General features: G+C 46.0%; 1 protein-coding gene across 1 annotated transcript in view; it reads left to right on the forward strand.

Annotated features, from left to right (window-relative positions):
• Positions 1-17,671: 17,671 nt before the first annotated feature.
• Positions 17,672-18,467, forward strand: part of TNR (tenascin R) — a 434,051-nt gene continuing 433,255 nt past the window's right edge. Inside the window, exon 1 of the mRNA XM_024251170.3 lies at positions 17,672-18,106. The gene's annotated coding sequence lies outside the window, so the exon portion shown is untranslated. The remainder of the gene's footprint in view (positions 18,107-18,467) is intronic.

An 18,467-nucleotide genomic window follows, 5' to 3' on the forward strand; every position in this document is an offset into this window, starting at 1 on the left:
GAGGACTGGTAGGATACTGGAATTTCTTTATTTTTTAAAAAAGTAAATATATAGAGCTTGATAAAATGGATTGCACTCAGCCTCGGGTATGGTTGTGGCAAAGCCAGCAGGCTGCCTGCATTGCAGTTTTCACTTTGTCCCACACAATTTGGGCTATTTCTGATTGTATCAAGGTCCTGGCCCTTGCTCTTAATCAATTTCCCAAAGCGAGGACGATGACTACAGGAAACACATTCAGAGTTCTTAGAAAGGCCAAATGGGAAAAAGAAAATGGAGCCGCGGAGATTCTCTGTTGCCCAAAGCTTGATCCTTGTTAGAGCTGCTGGCTAACCTTGTCCTGCTTGCTCTTGGGCCCTGCCACTAGGCTTAGCTTTTTTACCTAGAATACATGTTAGGCAAAAATTAAGCTTTGACGTATTAGATTTCCGGCTTTGGTTTTATCGGGGTCTGCTGCAGGATTCAGGCTTGCTGGGAAGTCCCACAAAGAGGTCTGCAGGGCCTGAGATCCAGATCAGGACTAAATCTGACTGGAGGAAGGATGCAGCAGCTGTGCTTGGGTCAAGGACAGTGGGCCATCGCAGCATGGAGGGGCGACCAGAGACTAGCGTGGTCTTCTGCTCAGGATGCCTTCATCCCCATGGTCCTGTGCTGGGCCTTAGGGTGAGGGGGCTGCCAGACAGGCATTATAGATACCTGAAGCAGTATTTCTATGTTCTCCAAGAAGCATGGAGAGCCCAGCATGGCAGCAGCCTTAGGGCTGGGGGCAGCTGCTTTGGCAGCAGCTTTGATAACAGGAGTTGCAGGCTTGGGGCAGTGGTACTGGCTTCCACAGAAAGCTGGTGACAGTGGTAGTGGTGGTGGCCTTGGTGCTTGGTTGGAGTCAGTGATGCTGCAGAGGTGTGAGCTGGGCGTTAGTGGCAGCACTGTTACTTTTCGGGTACTAACAGTGATAGAAGCATCATTGCGGGGGATGCATGAGGGACACCAGCAGTCATGTGGTAACAGAAGGGTCTTCGGTGGAGGTGACACTTTTATAATTTCAAACAACATAGAGAGAGAGCTGGACAGATGTCCTTAGTGAGAGGACAAAGAGAGGTGGAACCTTTGAAAAGTTAATAACATGCTAGAAGAAGAGCTATCGACATGGCTGGCCTCATCAGTACTTCGGGGGAATCATTTTCTCTCCTTTCCCAGCCCTGGCCTTTCTCTTAACAAATTCCCTTCTTTTTATTTTCCAAGGCCAAAGGAGTGTTGGCATAATTTGTTCCCCACAACTCAATTTAGGTTCATTCCATTCAATTCTACAAATATTTATTGAGTGCAGCAGCTTGCACCTGGAATATAGAGAGTACACATAGGAACCAGGCACCGTTCTGTTCCCAAGAGGTTTATGATTTCCTGGGGATGGAGGTGGAATAAGACCAGTGCAAATGGGACACACACACACACATACACACACACACACACACACATCCCTTCTAAGGGTCATTGCCCTCTAAATTATATTGGGGAAGAGAAGGAGTACATGAGGCAGTTGCTATTGCTCTTCACAGCATCTTCCAAGCTGGTTTAAATAGAACCCCTCCCTCCTGCCACAGTGGAGAGGGGTAGGAGGCAGGCTACACTTCCTCTGTGGTTCTGTCTCTGTCTCTTCACAGTACAACTCAAGGCTGTGTGAGGTTTACCAAAAGGCTAAGGTAATCGGTGATGAGATGGGTTGAATTGTGTCCCCTCAAAGACATGTTTATTACCTGTGACTGTCACCTTTTTTGGAAATAAAATCTTTAGAGATGTAGTCAAGTCAAGATGAGGTCACACTGGATTGGGATTGGGCCCTAATCCAGTGAAAAATGTCCTTATGAGAGAGGGAAATTTGGACACAGACAGACATGGCGGAAAGAGAGGAAATGGAGAAGTAGAGGCAGGGACTGAGGTGCTGCAGCCGCAAGTCAGGAAATGCCAAGGATTGGCAGCAGCCACTAGGGGCTGCGAGAGGTGAGCGAGCATTCCCTCCACAGGTTGCAGAGGAAGCACCGCCCTGCTGACAACTTGAGTTTGGACCTCCAGCCTCCACAACTATGAGACAATACATTTCTGTCGTTTTAAGCCACCCGGTTTGTGGTAATTTGCTGCCACAGCCCTAGAAAAGAAGCACAGATGGAGTTATCTCATAGAATGGAAAACTTAGAGCTGCAGCTCAGTGCCATTTTTCACCTAGCTGATGGAAGAAAATTACCCAAGGAGCTTAATCCTTCATCAGGATCCCCTCTTGGTACATCTTAGCCCCCACTCTCCTTGTTCTCAGGGCTATGTCTTTGTGAATGTCCCTCCTTGTTTATTATTCTTTTGGTGGCTTTGCACATCCAAATGTAGCCCACAGGGATCCATCTTCCCCTGAGATTTGTTACCTGCCCACAGCAGTTCATTACCTTAAGCTTGATTTATTCCCTGTACATAGAGTGAAGCCCTGGGTGGGAGCCTTCAGTAAGACAGTCACAGGACCCTGCTTCTCCAGATTGGTTCAGGGATGGTGATGAACATGTGCACGCCACATGTGACACCTTTGGGACAGGCCCACCAGTGTCTACTGTAGACCACTTCATATTCCCTGTTGTCCATGGGTTACATGCACAGATGCACAACACACATACACACACACACACACACACACACACACACACACCCTCAGTAACACTGAGAGGCCCTATGCTCTCTCAGCTCAGCATCACAAACTCTTGGCTTGGTATTCTGACAGAATTACATATGCAGTGTTATCTCCTCACTTGTCTGAAGCTCTGAGCTTCTTACTGTGTGAGATATTCTATAAAACAAAAAAACAGTTACTGACAAATTTGGAATGTGAGCTCTTCAGCGTAGAAGGAAGAACCTGCATCTGGGCACAGTGGCTTACACCTGTAATCCCAGCATTTTGGGAGGCCGAGGCGGGCGGATCATGAGGTCAAGAGTTGGAGACCATCCTGGCCAACATGGTGAAACCCCGTCTCTACTAAAAATACAAAAAGTAGCTAGGTGAGTAGCCTAGCTACTCGGGAGGCTGAGGCAGGAGAATCACTTGAACCCAGGAGGCAGAGGTTGCAGTGAGCTGAAATTGTGCCACTGTACTCCAGCCTGGGCAACAAGAGCGAGACTCCATCAGAAAAAAAAAAAAAAAAAAAAAAAAAAGGAAAGAAAGAAAGAACCTGTCATGGTTTTAGTAGATATTCAGGTTGCATATTTCTTCCATTCTGCAGACATATGAACTGAGCAGATGCCTGGGGTTGAGCATGATTGAGAAGTGAATGATCCTATTATTGGACTTAGTGACCTGGAAATAGAAATGAAAATAATTTTTTTTCAATTTTTAAAGCTATAATTTTGATTTCTAGCCTCTCCTTAGGGATGGCACCACACTCTTGACACCGATCACAGGACACATGTCCCTCCAGCATGCCTTTCCTGAAAAAGCTCTTCCCTGCGGTAACAGAATCCCAGACCTGGAGAAGCAGAACATGGAGCCCGCTGTCCCTGAGGCTGGCACCCTCTGATCATGCTGTGCTGAGGAAGCAAACGCCGATCCCACCCCCATCCTGCAGCTCGGCTCTACTCAAATATCTCATTTTCTCTCCTGGGCATTCTTGCAAATCCTCTGTTTATCCTGCTTTTTCTCTCTCCCACCTGTTGACCGGCATGTTCTTTCCACCCTGGATTTTTCACTCCACCACCCACCCGTTGCTTGCCTGTACTTACTATCTACTCAGTTGCTCTTGATACCAGATAATTTGGTTTTTGATTGTGGGGCATTATATGGATTTAAAGATTTCAGTTTATTGCTTTCTAGATTCGAATCAAACTCTCTTAATATCACTGTTGTTTAAGCGCATCCCCATCTCGCCCATGCTGCAGGAGTCTTGGGCCCTGCCATTTCCCTGCTCGGCCTCTGGAGGCGCTCTTGGAGCGGCCTGCCGCCTCCCCACTCTCAGGACATGCTCGCCCAGGCTGTGCAGCCCAGCAAGTGGTGCCGCCGCACCCAGAGGTTTCCTCTTGCTATTATTAAGCTTAAAATGAGAGATCCTGGGCAACCCAGGAACAAAAAGTTCATAGAACTTCTGGGCTTTAGTTTAGCTCCTTTTTGGAATGAAGAGACTGTGTGTGTTTGGTTGGGTGGAAGGCAATGAGGGAAGGAAAGTTCTGCCTACAACTGATGATTCAAGAGCGTTGAGTCTTGGGCAGATTCCATGAGCTGAAATCCCTGAACAAAGTATTGCTATTTGAATATGGTTTTGGTTTGAACTTTGTTTTAATCTCTTGATATTCTTGTCTATGAAATGGGTACCTACGTTAAAAAGGCTGTTATGAAGAATGAATGAGAAGTTATGTATACATACATATATACATATATATATGTTTGTGTAGCTTAGAATGACAGTGCGAGGCATCTAGTAAATGCTAAATAAGTGTCATTTATTATCATGGCAATTATTGTGTAGGAAGCGCACCCCTAGAGATATGGGACCTCAGTCTCCATAACTTACTTGCTGTGTGAACATAGTCAATTATTTGATACTACATTATTATCATTTATTATTTATATTAAACTTAAATCATATTGTTATTTGATATCAATTATTTATCTTTGAGCCACTTCCCACAACCTTATTGGGAAGTGGAGCTGAGAATTATTGTTCTGTGTCCTTCCTAAAGGTCAAATGAGATGTAAATGAGTTGCACAGGGTAAAGTGTTTCTCTGGGCAAATGCAAGGCAGCAGAGCTCCTGTAGCCTGCCTGACCAGGTGTGCAGTGCACAAGCATCTGGCTGCATGGATGCTGCTCTTTCCTGCCACTCCTCTCTCCTCATACTGTGGTTCCAGCAGTGACACTCTCCCAGTATCCATTGGTACTAGTGATCTATACCAGTACATGACCATAATCAACACTAGTACTTTCCTATAGGAAGTGAGCAGAGGCACTGGCATCACAGCTTTTAACTAGTTGTGCCACTTTTTGGCAAGTCATCTTGCTGCTCTATAATTGGTGGGGTTGAGCCAGATACCACGTGGGCTCCCTATCAGCTTGAATGTCCTGTGAATCTAAGGTCCCAAGAAACACAAGCAGGTTCAAATGGCAGATGCCAAGCCTGGCTTTCTTGCGCTTAGGGGCCAGACCTCAATAAAGACATTGGGACCATAATCCAGGATGAAGCTGGCTGGCTGTCTCCATGAGCAGATGCGTTAGGAAGCCAAGGAGGGCACATCACTTCTAGTGCTGGATTGGTAAGCCTGGACATCAGCAAAAAGAGACTTTTTTATGTGATGCATGGCAATGGCAACACATAGTGATTACTCATTCACAGGTTAACAAGTGAATAGCAGAGACATGTACAACACTCCAGGAGAGATGACTTTTCTGGTCCATGAAATATGGTGACTTAAAAATCTGGCTGACGGGCACAGGGTTGTGTGCCTGTAGTTCCATCTACTCGGGAGGCTGAGATAGGAGGATTGCTTGAGCCAAGGCGTTTGAGACCAGCTTGGGCAACATTAGAACAGTCATTTAAAAAAAAATCTAGCTGGTAAGAGATTGAGGACCCTGTTAGATTTTTCTGAAAGATCCCTGGCCGAGAAGTGGGCACTGGATCCGACCAACTGTGTCACGGTGGATATATGCCACTTCCCTTCTTCGGACCTCGGCAGCCTCATCTGTAAGATGGAACAGACGGTAGTTAGACAAGATGCATTTTTGAGGCTCTTTCCAGCTCTGACATTCTACAAGTTCATTATTTCCTTTCTTCTAGATACCTCTGGCTAGCAGCCCAGACTAAAAATGGTCTCTGTGTAGGATCCTTTTACCGACTTTCTTACCAGGGCTTTTCATTCATCTTCATTCTGTGGTACAGGATAAATGTATGCTCTCAGCAACTTAGACAACTCTTTTCCTCCATTTTTCTTCTTAAGCATTTAAATAAATGAAATCTAGCATGTAAAGTGCTTAGCACAATGCCTGGCTCATAATAATGTATTCATTTGTATATGTGCATATATATATTCTCCTAATATATCTTCCTCTAACTTTCTCCTTTAGCCTAAATATCTGTGTCATTTAAAACACTTTTCATTTTTTAAAATCCAGGGCCACTCAGCTTGTTCTTTTTAAGAAAAAGGTTTCTCTGGATTACTCCTAAGTGGCTGACACATTCAGGTTCAAAGTACCATGGACTCCAGTCACTTCAAGGCACCCAGCACCATATCACATTCTGACAAAGGCTAGGCCCCTGACTTCAGACTGAGCAAAGGCCCGGGGAGCATGTGTCTTCTGAGATCCAGCCCTGGCTCAGCTCAGATGGGATGTGTGAAGCTGGGATGCTGATACAGGAAGGAATAGCTTGCCTTGAGGCCAAGTGTATTCAAAATCTGACTTGAGCTGTTGAGTTGACACCTTCCAACTGTGCTATTCCAAGTGAGAAAATACTCCGTCTCAGATGGGACTTGCTCCTCTGAATCTGGGCTTCCCTCAAATTTGCAAAAAAAAAAATGTGATCTGGACCTCCATTTACCCGTGTTAACAGGGAAAAAAGCAGGATGCATTTACAGACTTTTTCTGAAGCCCCTCCCCACCCTTTTTCCAAATGCCTAGAGCCTGCAGCCTCACATTTGTTCCCCGGAACAGGCTCTAAAGGGTGCAGAGCTGAGTAGAGATTATTATTCTCATCTGACAGAAGAGAAAATGTAAACTCAAGAGGCTATATATGAATGATGAAGGGTAGGGTGACTGACCCTAGGGAGAGTGGCAGGTCCCTGGTTGAACACCAAGATTAGAGCCTGTGCTCTGTGAGCTGCCTGTGTGTGGTTTACAGAAGTCTTACAGATTGACTCTTGGACAGGGCTGAGAAGACTATGAAATCAAACTAGCCCAGACCCAACAACCCTGATGCCTTCTTTCAGAAGCCCCACAGAGTACATTGTCTTTGTATTTGTTCTAACTGTGTAGTTCTTTCTACTTATTAACAGGATAATGGAGAAAATTGTGTGGCAGGGATAACCCAGTGCTTTCGCTCTGACAGCTTGAAAAGAGAGAGATGGAGACTAGTAGGATCAATTTTCTCCAGTGATGTAGGCCTCACAATGTTGGGTCTTCTATCTCCTCCTGTGTCCAGATACTGAAATCTTACCATATTCTGTCCACCTGCAGAGCAAGGAAGATGGGGTTGGGCGTAAGGGACCAGTGAGAGAAGGTTGTAATACACGGCACTGAGACTAGCGCGAGGAGGCTTGCTTCTTAAGGAAAGAAGAAAAGGACAAAAGCCGAAAAAAAGGAGAGGTATAAAAATAGAAGTGAGAGGCTGGGCATGGTGGCTCATGACTGTAATACTAGCACTTTGGGAGGCCGAGGCAGGCAGATTGCCTGAGCTCAGAAGTTTGAGACCAGCCTGGGCAACATGGTGAAAACCCATCTCTACTAAAATACAAAAAAAAAATTAGCTGGGCATGGCGGTGTGTGCCTGTAGTCCCAGCTACTCAGGAGGCTGAGGCAGGAGAATCATTTGAACCAGGGAGGCGGAGGTTGCAGTGATCAGAGATTGTGCCACTGCACTCCAGCCTGGTGACAGAGCGAGACTCTGTCTCAAAAAAAAAAAAAAAAAAAAAATGGAAGAAAGAAGAAGGAGAATGACTTTGCATAGATTGGAAAAAAGGAAAAAAGAGATACAGGAAGTGAATATTAATGGCCTTTTAGAAAAGCCAAACATAAAGCCAAAGTGCCAATGGGTATTGGTAACACCTTTGTGAAAACTGGAAAAATGTTCCTTCAGCCACTCTGGTGCCTCTGGCAAAATTTGTTTCCTATCTGTGGCACTTGAGCTAAAATAGTGGCTGACCCTTTCTTTAAAGGGTAATAACTTCTAATGCTGATCCAGATTGTTGCTGCCAGCAGGAACTCAGAGAGACAGATGCCTATGGCTGTAGGATCAGCAGGGTCCCCAGTGTGCCAGCCTCGGGGAGGGGAAGGAAGGAGGACGTGAGCGAGGAAAGAAAGGTGGGGCAGGTGGGGGCTCAGATAAGGGGGAGTTGCTTCCGTTTTTCCTTCCTGCACTTACCAATTCAGCAAGGGTTTCGTGAGCTACCTCTGTGTGTCAGTCACTGTTCTAGACACCATCATCTCAGTTCATCTTCACGATAACCCTGTGGTATAAATATTATTCTCTCTGTTTTACAAAAGGACGAACAGGAGCTCAGAGTTCATTTCTTAAGGTAGAAAAGGCAAGTTTTAAATCCTGTTCTGCTGGATTCAAAACCTTGCCGCTTGCCATAAAACATGCCATGAGGGAACCAAAAATGACTAGGATATAAAATACGCTCTCAAGTGGCAACATTTATTGAATATGTCCGCATGAGCCAGGTACTGCTTTAGGCTTTGGGAACAAGACTCAGGCAGAGGGCCTGCCCTCTGAGAGGGTCAGTGCAGTGGAGAATTTGACAATAAACAAATGGAAGGATGAAATATAAAATGCCAGCTGGTGTTAGGGGTATTAAGAAAAATAGTGCTGGGAAGGGCCTTGGGGAGGCCGTTTTTAGAGGGGATGTCAGGAAAGACCTCTTTGAGGGGTGGCATTTGAGTGGGGAGGGAGCAGGATCGGGCATGTGCCGCAGACCTTCACCCTCGACACCCTGCTGAGTTTCCACCACATTTTGGACACTGCTTTTGAAACACTCATCCGTGATTTCCTCTGATCGATAAGCCATCAAGAGGGGGTCCCCATGATGACCACTTCTTTCAGAAGGAAGAATTGAGATATGGAGGGATAAGGAATTATCCAGAGGCTGCACATCTCATAAGTGGTTTAACAGAAGTTTAAACCCAGTTCTGCTACACCCCAGGTTAGGTTCCTACCTCCTTCATCTCAGAGGTGTTTCTTGGTACAACCTGACAAAGCCCCAGAGAGCCAAAGCCATAGAGTCCCATTGGTGTTCAGCCAAGCAAGAGGCAAGGGGGCAGATGCTAACCCCAAAAAGGAGGTTTACACATAAAGTCAGGACCAACTCAAGTTAAAGCAAGGGTAGGGTGTTTTTTCTTTTGATATGCATTCAAAAATGTTTGCTGAATAACAGCTAGCATGAATGAAGCACTCTGCAGCAGAATGCGCCATCCCAGGGCTTTCCATGAATGCACTCATGTAATTAGCACAGCTGGCCTATGAAGTAGGGAAGATTATAATATCAAATTCATTTATTTATCTGTTTTAGAGATGGGGTCTTGCTATATTGCCCAGGCTAGAGTGCAGTGGATATTCACAGACAGGATCATAGTGTACAGCAGCCATGAACTCCTGGGCTCAAGCAACCTTCTTGCCTCACCCTCACCCCCTTCCCGCAGTTCCTCTCCCCACCTGTAGCTGGGACTACAGGTGTGTGCCACCCTATCTGGTGACGATCTCCAATTTACACACAAGAAAACTGAAAGTAACTTTCTAAACTTACAGAGAGTAAGTGCCAGAGCGAGAATTCAAACCCAGGCAGGCTGTGTAGGAAGCTATGCTTTCTCGATTATTGTCTGCCACCTGCAGTGAGTGTAAGTGCTAAAGAGAGGGAGGTGTGAACCTGGCCATCTCAGGTGGGAAGGTTTCACCTGCCAGAACTCAGGCTGAGAAGCTGAAGATGGTGGGAGATCACAAAATGACAAGCCAGCAAGGACCCTGGCCCCTCCACTCTGTCTCAGTCTGTTAGTGCTGCTATAGCAAAATACCTGAGTCTGAGTAACTTATAAATAATAGAAATTTATTTCTCACAGCCCTGTTGGCTGGAAAGCCCAAAATCAAAGCACAGGGAGGTTCAGTCTCTGCCTCCAAGATAGAGCCTTGCGCTCGGTGTCCTCACATGGTGGAAAGGATGGAAGAACAAAGAGAGTTCAAACTCACTGTCTCCGTACCCTTTATAAGGGTACTAACCCATCCATGATGGAAGTGGAGCCCTTGTGGCCTAATCATCTCCTAAAAGCCGCACTTTTAATACTGTTAAATTGGGGATTAAGTTTCAACATGAATTTTGGAGGGGACACAAACAATTAAACGGCGTTAACTCCATTATGCTACTGATGAGGAACTTCGTATGCACTGCAGCAGGGGAGAACATCTAGAGAAGAGAAGAGGGCTTAGTGTCTCAGACAAGAGCTCTCCCACAGGGGAGTGGGCTCGTGGGGGAAGGGGGCAGACAGGGCAAGAATGTGAAGTTTCCAAAATGGCCAACACAAAAGAAGATGAAACCTAAAATATAGCCTCCATTCCTTCTTCAGAGACCATAAGAAATGAATACTAGAGCTCCAAGAGCAAAATGAGAGTCAGAAGTTTATGAGGAAGGAAACCTTGCCTGGGGTAGCCAGGGAAGAGCAGAACCAGGCTGGGGGTGAGTGCAGCTTTGACCTTAGTCTGCCCACTCATGGTGTGGTCCTGGGCCAGGAAAGGCAGCTACTCTGATCCCCACACTTGCCCTTATCTGTAACATAAGGGGAAATAAGCTGACTCTATCCCATATAATCCTTTGCTGCACTGAAGGGAGACATCTGCTTTGCTCTTGCTAATTTAGTGTGGGAAGCCTGGCTCACTCTTGGATGTAGATAACGATTCTTCTGGCTGGCAGGCAGGCTGGGGAGCTGGGGCTCAGTCGCATCCCTCCCTAGCTAGCATTCCATCACACAGCACCCCACCCTCCCCAGGCAGGGATCAGTGGGCCAGGCACACTACATGCAGAAGCTTGAAGCACAGAGGAGGAGAAAGGGCAGGACTCTGGTCTCAGAGCGTGATGGTGCAAACTTGCTCACATGGGCTCGTGGCTGTAGTTTCCCAGAATAGAAAGATGCTGCTCAGAGCCCTCTGAGCCAGCTGTGCCCATAGAGGAGCCAAAAGGATTGAGAAGTATTCAGAGGAGATGTTCCATGCTGGGAGCCTGGGGTGGAGGAGAACAGGTCTGTCATGGATGGACACAGTGCCTGGGACTGCCATCCTCACCCAGGCAGGCACTCCACAAAGCAGGCAGCAGAGCCTCATGATGCCAACAGTAACTGGCCCTGGGTACAGCGCCTTTCCATCTGGAAAGCACAGTAAGCACACAAGCTTCATAACAAGTGTGTACTCTTGGGTAGGCCCACCCCACAACTCCCTGTCTTCTATTCAGATGTAGCAATGGCTGCCTTACAATTCCACTGGACCTTCTCTCCATACTCCCCAGGAAAAGCACATGGGCCTCAGTACCTGTCCCCAGCAGAATGATGGAGAAGGAAGTGTTTATTTTTCCTCTTTGAATGCCCAACTCATTCTCCACTCCTGCTCCTGCTCCCGCTCCCAGGGCCCAGGCAACTATTGGTTCTTGGGTTCCCATTTAGGTGTTTCTCACCTGGCTAAAGGCATACACCTAATGGGAATTTGAATTTTTCCAGGGACTTTCAAAGACTTAAAAGGTAAGCCAGCTTGACAAAAGCCCAACACAAAGTAGCTTAAGTCAGAGGAGCATTCATTGGCTCTCCTACCTAGGAGTTCAGGGATAGGTGGATCTAGGAGCTCAAACAACATTGTCTGGACTCCATTTCTTTCTGTATTTGGTTCTATTTTCTGCTGGGTATTGATGTCATTATTTGTTACTGTGGATAGGATTCTGCCGCCATAAAGCTAGGAAAGATGACTGTGGTCAACTCTGGGCTTACATGGTCCCTACTTGGGAAGCCCATTAGAAAGAGAGCTTCTCTTTCTTAATTTCTGAGAAAGATCCTGATTGGACCTGCCTGGGACATGTGCACTGAACCCATCACTGTGTCTAGAGAAATGGGGAACTTCTGTTGGCCAGGCCTAGGTCAAATGGCCGAGTTAGTGCCTGGGGTGGGGGATGGGCAGGTTCCAATTCTAGAAAAACGGGTTGGGGAGAGATATTCAGCAGGCAAAGTGCTAGCTGTCATAGTTTACCATAAAAGTGTTTACTATCTTGTGGGATCAGAGTAGGAGAGAGATTTGGGGCAGGGGTAGGGTCCCTTTCCACCTATTCCACTAACATAGCAGGAAAATCCTGGCTCTTCCTGGACTGGCAGAGCTTGGAGCTGTACAACCATCCACCTTTTTTTCCAGCTCAGGCAAGTCCCCCCACCATTCAGGTTCCTTTTGCTCATCATTGCTTGTTGTGGCCACTTTCTCATGCTCCCTCCCCTAGCCACTGCCTGCCTGTAACTCCAACCTTCCTGTCTCTGTGGCAGGCAGCTGGCTCTCCGGAACTTTTCCCAGACATCATCCCTATTGTGCAATGAGGTCACCAAGTCCTGCTGAGTCAGGCTGGGACAGAACCCAGCTCAGCCCTGGCTTTAGGGATAAAGGGCCTTCTCTAGCTCCTTGTGAGGGTAGGCATTTGAATTACACTATCCTCATGGTCATCTTTTTATTTTTGTCTTTTAAAACAATTAACCCAGTACTTAGCAGCTTATTCACTGCCATTTTTAAGAAGTCCCTCCTCCACTTCCCAGAAAAGAAGCCCCAAGTCTTGCAATAGTCCTTTCTAAGTAAACCTCTTAGCCATTAGTCCAGCACAACCCCACATTATCTCAGTTGGAAGGGAGTAAACAAGTCATTTACTGAAACCACCCAGCTAATACTTGAATGCCCCCACAATGTCCTAACGAGTGGCTGTCCTTCCTGAGTTAGGCTACTTTTAGGAAGTGCCCATTAGGCAAGTCTGACTACTGTTGGCAACGTCTGCTCTTTGCTCTTCACTCTCTTCGTGGGCCTTGTGAGTATCACATTGTGCCTAGACCCCTATTTTAAACATCTGGGAGTTCCCCAGGCAGCTTCCTTAGGATGGTGTGAACATTTGACCTCTGATTATCTGTATGGTAGGTGCTGGGAAAGCGTGAGTTCCCAGCCATTGCAGAGGCTCCCCTAGTCCACACATGCTCAGGTGCTGTGCATGGGAGTGCGTGCAGGGCTCTATGGGAAACTCTGGGACACTGTACCCTCTTGTACTCCCTCCCCTAGTGCTGGGATTTTCCGGCAGGGCTGAGCTGCTTCATTGCTTTAGGGAAGCCATTTATTTCCTGGGTCTCTGTGCCTAACACTCCTGAGCCCACTACCTACAGAATGTGGTGGTGAATGCTCTTGTAAGGAGATGTAGAGGCACACAGTTGGCAGCTCATAGCAGGGCTCTTTTTCCCAGTGGTGGGTAGAGTCATGTGTAAAGACTGCATGGGGTACTCAGCCTTCTTACCTTCGCTATGGGGAAAATATTTGGGGTAAGAAAGAGAAAAGAGAAAATTACCCCCCAAATAGTGTCTCCACCTGGAAGAACCTTCAGTCTATCCGTTCTATTTTCTCTCTTAACCTAGCAGACTTTGTTGGAAGCCCATCTCTCTCTTTCTTTCTCTCTCCCTCTGTCTTTCTCTCTCTCTCTCTTCCCCCCTCCCCCAGCTCCATCTCTCCCTCCCTCTCTCCCTCTCTCTTTTCCAACACCCTCCCTCTCCCAGGTTCAGTCCAGGAGTGGGAATGGACTGAGACCCGCAGTGCTAGATGCTTCCTAAATGAAAACCTTGTTCTGGCCCCCAAGAAGTTTGTATCCTCATAGGATGAAAGGACAATAATTTATAATCCTACGTAGCTTTGGCCAGGTGAACACAGGCTTGCAAGTCAGAAATTGTGTAGGCAATTCCTGTCTTTCTAGGCTCATGGAAACAGTGGCAAGATGGGGGCCTAGGTTAGCCTAGGAATTGAGGGCTCCCTTGGCCATTCTGTACTTGCCATATCTCAAAGCTGGATCCTAGGTTCCCTTCCCTTTTCTGTCAAAAAGACACAGTTGCACTTCCTGAGTCCCTGTGTCCAGACTTCAAGTACTCTTGATCCAAGAGCTTTCTGGAATGCTGGTCATGGTATGGATTTTCCTTGTGAAATTCCACCAAGATAGTTCACCACACAGTGGCTCCCGATTCTCTGGAGATAGCTGGGTGCCTAAGGAGATGCTCAGTTTGGTGGAGGAGAGCTTGGGGGTTGTAGTGCTAGGTAGAAAACAAACATTCAGGGGCCGGCTGTACAGGTGGCTCATGCCTGTAATCCCAGCACTTTGGGAGGCTGAGGCAGGTGGATCATGTGAGGTCAGGAGTTCAAGTCTGGCCTGGCCAAAATGGTGAAACCCCATCTCTACTAAAAATACCAAAATTAGCTTGGGAGGTGGTGCATGCCTGTAATCTCAGCTACTTGGGAGGCTGAGGCAAGAAAATAATAGCTTCAACCTGGGAGGCAGAGGTTGCAGTGAGCCGAGATCGCACCACTGCACTGCAGCCTGGGCGACAGAAGGAGTGAGACTCCACCTCAAAAAAAACAAAACAAAACAAAAATCCAGGGGCCAATGATTACCAGCTTCCAAAAAAAATGGTGACTGAGGGGTTTTGTCATTAGAAGTAGATCAGAAGCCAAGGAACCAGTAACTGATCCAAAGAACAAGTAACTGATCTCAGTCCCAATATCATCTGCAACTACATATTTGGTTATTGTTATGAGCCAATCAGTAAGTATTTTCAGGCTATTTTCTGGATATTAAGCACTTCAGCCACAAGGACTAAAGAAGAAATATAAAACTTGATCCGGAGATCAAGGAAATAGGGTTGAGATTCTGCCCTCTGTCTTCTTTGTTTTCTCTCCTTTTGGTGGTCTCCATCCAGCAACTATCATGTCCATGTAAATGGGCTCCAGATCTAAATCGCCAGTCCAGATCTCTCATCTGAGCTCCAGAACTCCAGCCACTGCCAGGACAGCTCTATGATAGTATATAATCTCAGTCTCCCAAAGCCTGACATATCCAAAATCAAATTCATCCATCAATCTCACTTCTTCTCTACTCTTCCCAAACCCATCCATATTCCAAAGTTTCACATCTTTCTGTCTACAATGATCTTCTACTCTCCCTCTAATCAGTGTCTCACTATTCATTAAGACAACTCAGATCTCATGTTTTCTATTTATAAAATGTCTAGGTGCAATGGAGCAGTCTCCTGAACCTACATTCTTTAGGGTCCAGATGAATGGCCACTTCTCAGGTGAAGTCTCCCATAACCCCTCCTAGGCAGAAGGACATTTCCTTCCTCTGGGCTCCCAGAGCACTTAATCTGAAACTTTCTTTTAGCCCTTTCTACATTCATCTTCATTTCAAATGCAAGTATCTAATGTATCCATACTTCTGAAATATTCCTACTTCCCAATACATTTAATAATTGTATATCCACCAGAAAAAAAATCCTACCATCCTAAATTCCCCGTTTTTTTGAACTGACTGGTGCCTTTTTATGGGTTTCTCATCTAATAGTAACAGATCATACTTCCAGCTTCCTTGTAGATGCTACATCCTCACTCGGTTATGTTAACTTCTACGTTATTGAAACACTCTATTAAATGGTGTGGGCACTTTTAAGTGATGAGAGAAGACATCATCATGCTTCACAAAGGGGATGACTTTAGAGTCAAATAGATGTGCATTTGATTTGGGTTCTATACTTATTAGATGTGTGAACTTGAGCAAGTCACTTAACTTTTAAGAGCCTCAGATTCCCCATTTGTCAGTGGAAGGGTAATACTTTGAAAGTTTCATGCTGTGCTCTTTCCCCTTTCCCTCCTCCACGAATTTGCACATGCCATGCCTTCAGCTTAATTCTCTCACCCACTTTTTGCTGGGAAGACTTCTGATTCTTCAGGCCTCAGCTTAGATGCTACTTGCCTTAGGAATTCCCCTAGCCCTCAAAGATCAGGTTAGTTGTCTTTTCCATGTGCTCACTGCCCAATGTCTTGGCACTTAGTCCTTGAATTGTAATCATTTGTTTCTTGCTCTTTCTTTCCACCTTTGAGGGACTGGTAACTCTGTTGAGGACAGGGACCATGATATGTTAATTGTCACATACCATCTTTGTCCTACTTCATCCACTTTTCATCCAAAAAAAAAAAGCCAGAAAAAGTAAGCCACCTCAGCTAAGGAATTCGTAATTCTGAAATTCTGAAGAAAATGTCAATTTCTCACTGAGTGCTTATTACCTGAATGCATTGCAACATTTCGGCTCTTCAAATTGCTGGCTCCATTCTTGCACTGTGTTAGGCACTGGGCAATAATTTGCTTCTGGTACAGAAATTGAGTGATGTGTCTTCTGAACTGATGTTAAAACCCAATAGTTTCCAATTTTATAAGATTTAAAGCCAGTTTTGTATATGTGAAACTACCCAAATCACCAAGATAATTAATTTTCTTAGGAGATTCTCATCAGTAATAGCAATTTCCACAGTTTGTTTGGCACCCCTAGTGGTAAATATTTTATTTTAAAAACTCAGCCACATATAAATTTATTGTAACAATCTAGGCACTTTGTCATAAATAAAAGCAATGATAACTATGGTGCTATCTTCTATTTACTTCAAATGTCACTTCTGAAGTGTATATTTATAGAACATGGTAATTCAATGAGGAAGCTCCAGGGTCAGATGGCTGAGGTTCCATCTCCATCCCTGACATTCACTAGTTGTGTGATCTTGGGAAAGTTATTTCATTCCTCTGTTACTCAGTTTCCTAGTCTATAGAGTAGCAATAATAGCCTCTGCATTATAGAGTTATTGTATGACTTAAATGAGCTAATACATGTAAGGGCTTATAACGGTGCCTAGCACCTGGTATAAACACTCTATAAATGTTAGCTATTGTTACTTGCCAGGGGTGAATCAAATATAAGAAGAGTGTTTGGATAAGATTACCTCTAAACTCCCTGCCAATCCTGAGGTTCTATGTCTCTATATCATTCCAATCCTTTAGCATTCCTATTCAGTAGGGAGGGGGCAGCATTATCCACATTTTACAAACAGTAAAATTGAGCCATAGAGAAGCAAAATGTCCAGTAAGCAAGTGGCAGTCTGAAACTAGGACTCAGGTTTTTAGATGTAAGTATTAGGACTCTTTCCGGGAGGCTGTGTGGCTGTACATTTAAAAGCGAATGTTAGATATCCCTTATGAGCCTGTGAGCAGTGACCCCTTGATGCCCCTTCTCTGCCAAGGTTCTCCATAAATGTGCATCAAGGTCACTTCTGTCTCTAACTCTGAGATGATCTCAGGCCATATCTTTTTAGATATTTTTCTTACTAGCTTTAAAAAAAGCCATATTGTGGAGTTGGATGAAGGGCCAGCTCCCTGTATCCTCTGCCTCTTGAGGCATTCCCCTGCCTGGTTTGTGCTACGTGTACACATACTTCACCTGGCTGCAGACCCTGACTTTTTGGAGGGTTCCTTCTGCTGAGCCAGGACCTCAAACCACTTGAGAACCCCACAACTGACCTTATTCCAAAACATTCTATCCCAAACACTCGCCCATCCCATTCCACCCTGGATTTCTCCTTCAGTCATGGGCAAAGGATCTGCAAAAGCTTCCATCCTCTCCCTTTCTCTTCCTATCTGGGTTGGTCAGAGGGAAGCCTCTATCTTCTTCAGGACCCTGCCTATGCAGAGGCAGCCCCCAAGAGTTGGGTGCGGGGAGTGTTTCTGTGCCTGAATCTGGACTGTTCAAGAGGATTTAGGATGCTTTTCTTTTCTGTCCACTAGGGGGCTGCTTGTAGGGGGATGGAAAAAACGGAGGCTTAAAAAAATCATGCTGCTGAAATTTCAGCAAGAGGGGAAAAGAGAGAGCGCGTGAGAGAGAGAGAGAGAGAGAGAGAGAGAGAGAGAGACAGCAAAGCAGTCCCAGGCTTCCTCCTCTCTTTCACGTCAGAGGCAGGAACCGACTGTGCTAAGGCTGTTGGCTCAACACGCAGAGGAGACAGGGGCAGAGCCAGGGAGAGTGAGAGAAGGGGGTCCTCTCTGACCCAAGGAATTACCACTAGTGGAGTGAAGCCACCTGACTTTTTGATCTTATTTTGGTTGCCTCCTCATTCTCCTTCCACCGTAGCCCTGACAGCTTGGGTTTCATTTCTTTCGTGGAGCCTTGTCTCTTCCTCCCAGAAAAGGAGGAAGGGAAGAGAAGGGAAAGAGGTGGGCTCTCTAGGTGAGTGCATCAGCTGGCTCCAGCCTGAGCAGACAAGAATTTTCTTCCCAGGAAGCTCCTCTCGCTCCCCAGCCGCCCACCCCCAGCCTGGGTGAGTCCGGAGCACTCGCTCCTTTGATTTTCTCGCTAACGTGATTTCAGCACCAAGGAGAGCTATGAGATGCATTTTGGTTCCTGTGTGTCTGTGTGTTTCTGCAAGGCATTTGGCACTAGGGTTACATCTATTTCTCTGCTGCCAGTAGAGTCGGGTTCTGCGTAGGGAAAAGAAAGGCGCAAAACTATGTTTACCGAATTAAAGGGGGATGTGGACTCTGGCCTTGCGGGGGTGTGTGTGTGTGTGTGTGTGTGTGTGTGTGTATATGTGTGTGTACTGTTGCATAAGACAGGTGAGGTCTGAGCTAAATTGCCGGTGGTTTCTGCGTGTCTCCATGTAGGGCTGTTCTTTTTGTCTG

The sequence above is a fragment of the Pongo abelii genome, chromosome 1 (assembly GCF_028885655.2).
Source record: "Pongo abelii isolate AG06213 chromosome 1, NHGRI_mPonAbe1-v2.0_pri, whole genome shotgun sequence".
NCBI classification, from domain to species: Eukaryota; Metazoa; Chordata; class Mammalia; order Primates; family Hominidae; genus Pongo; species Pongo abelii.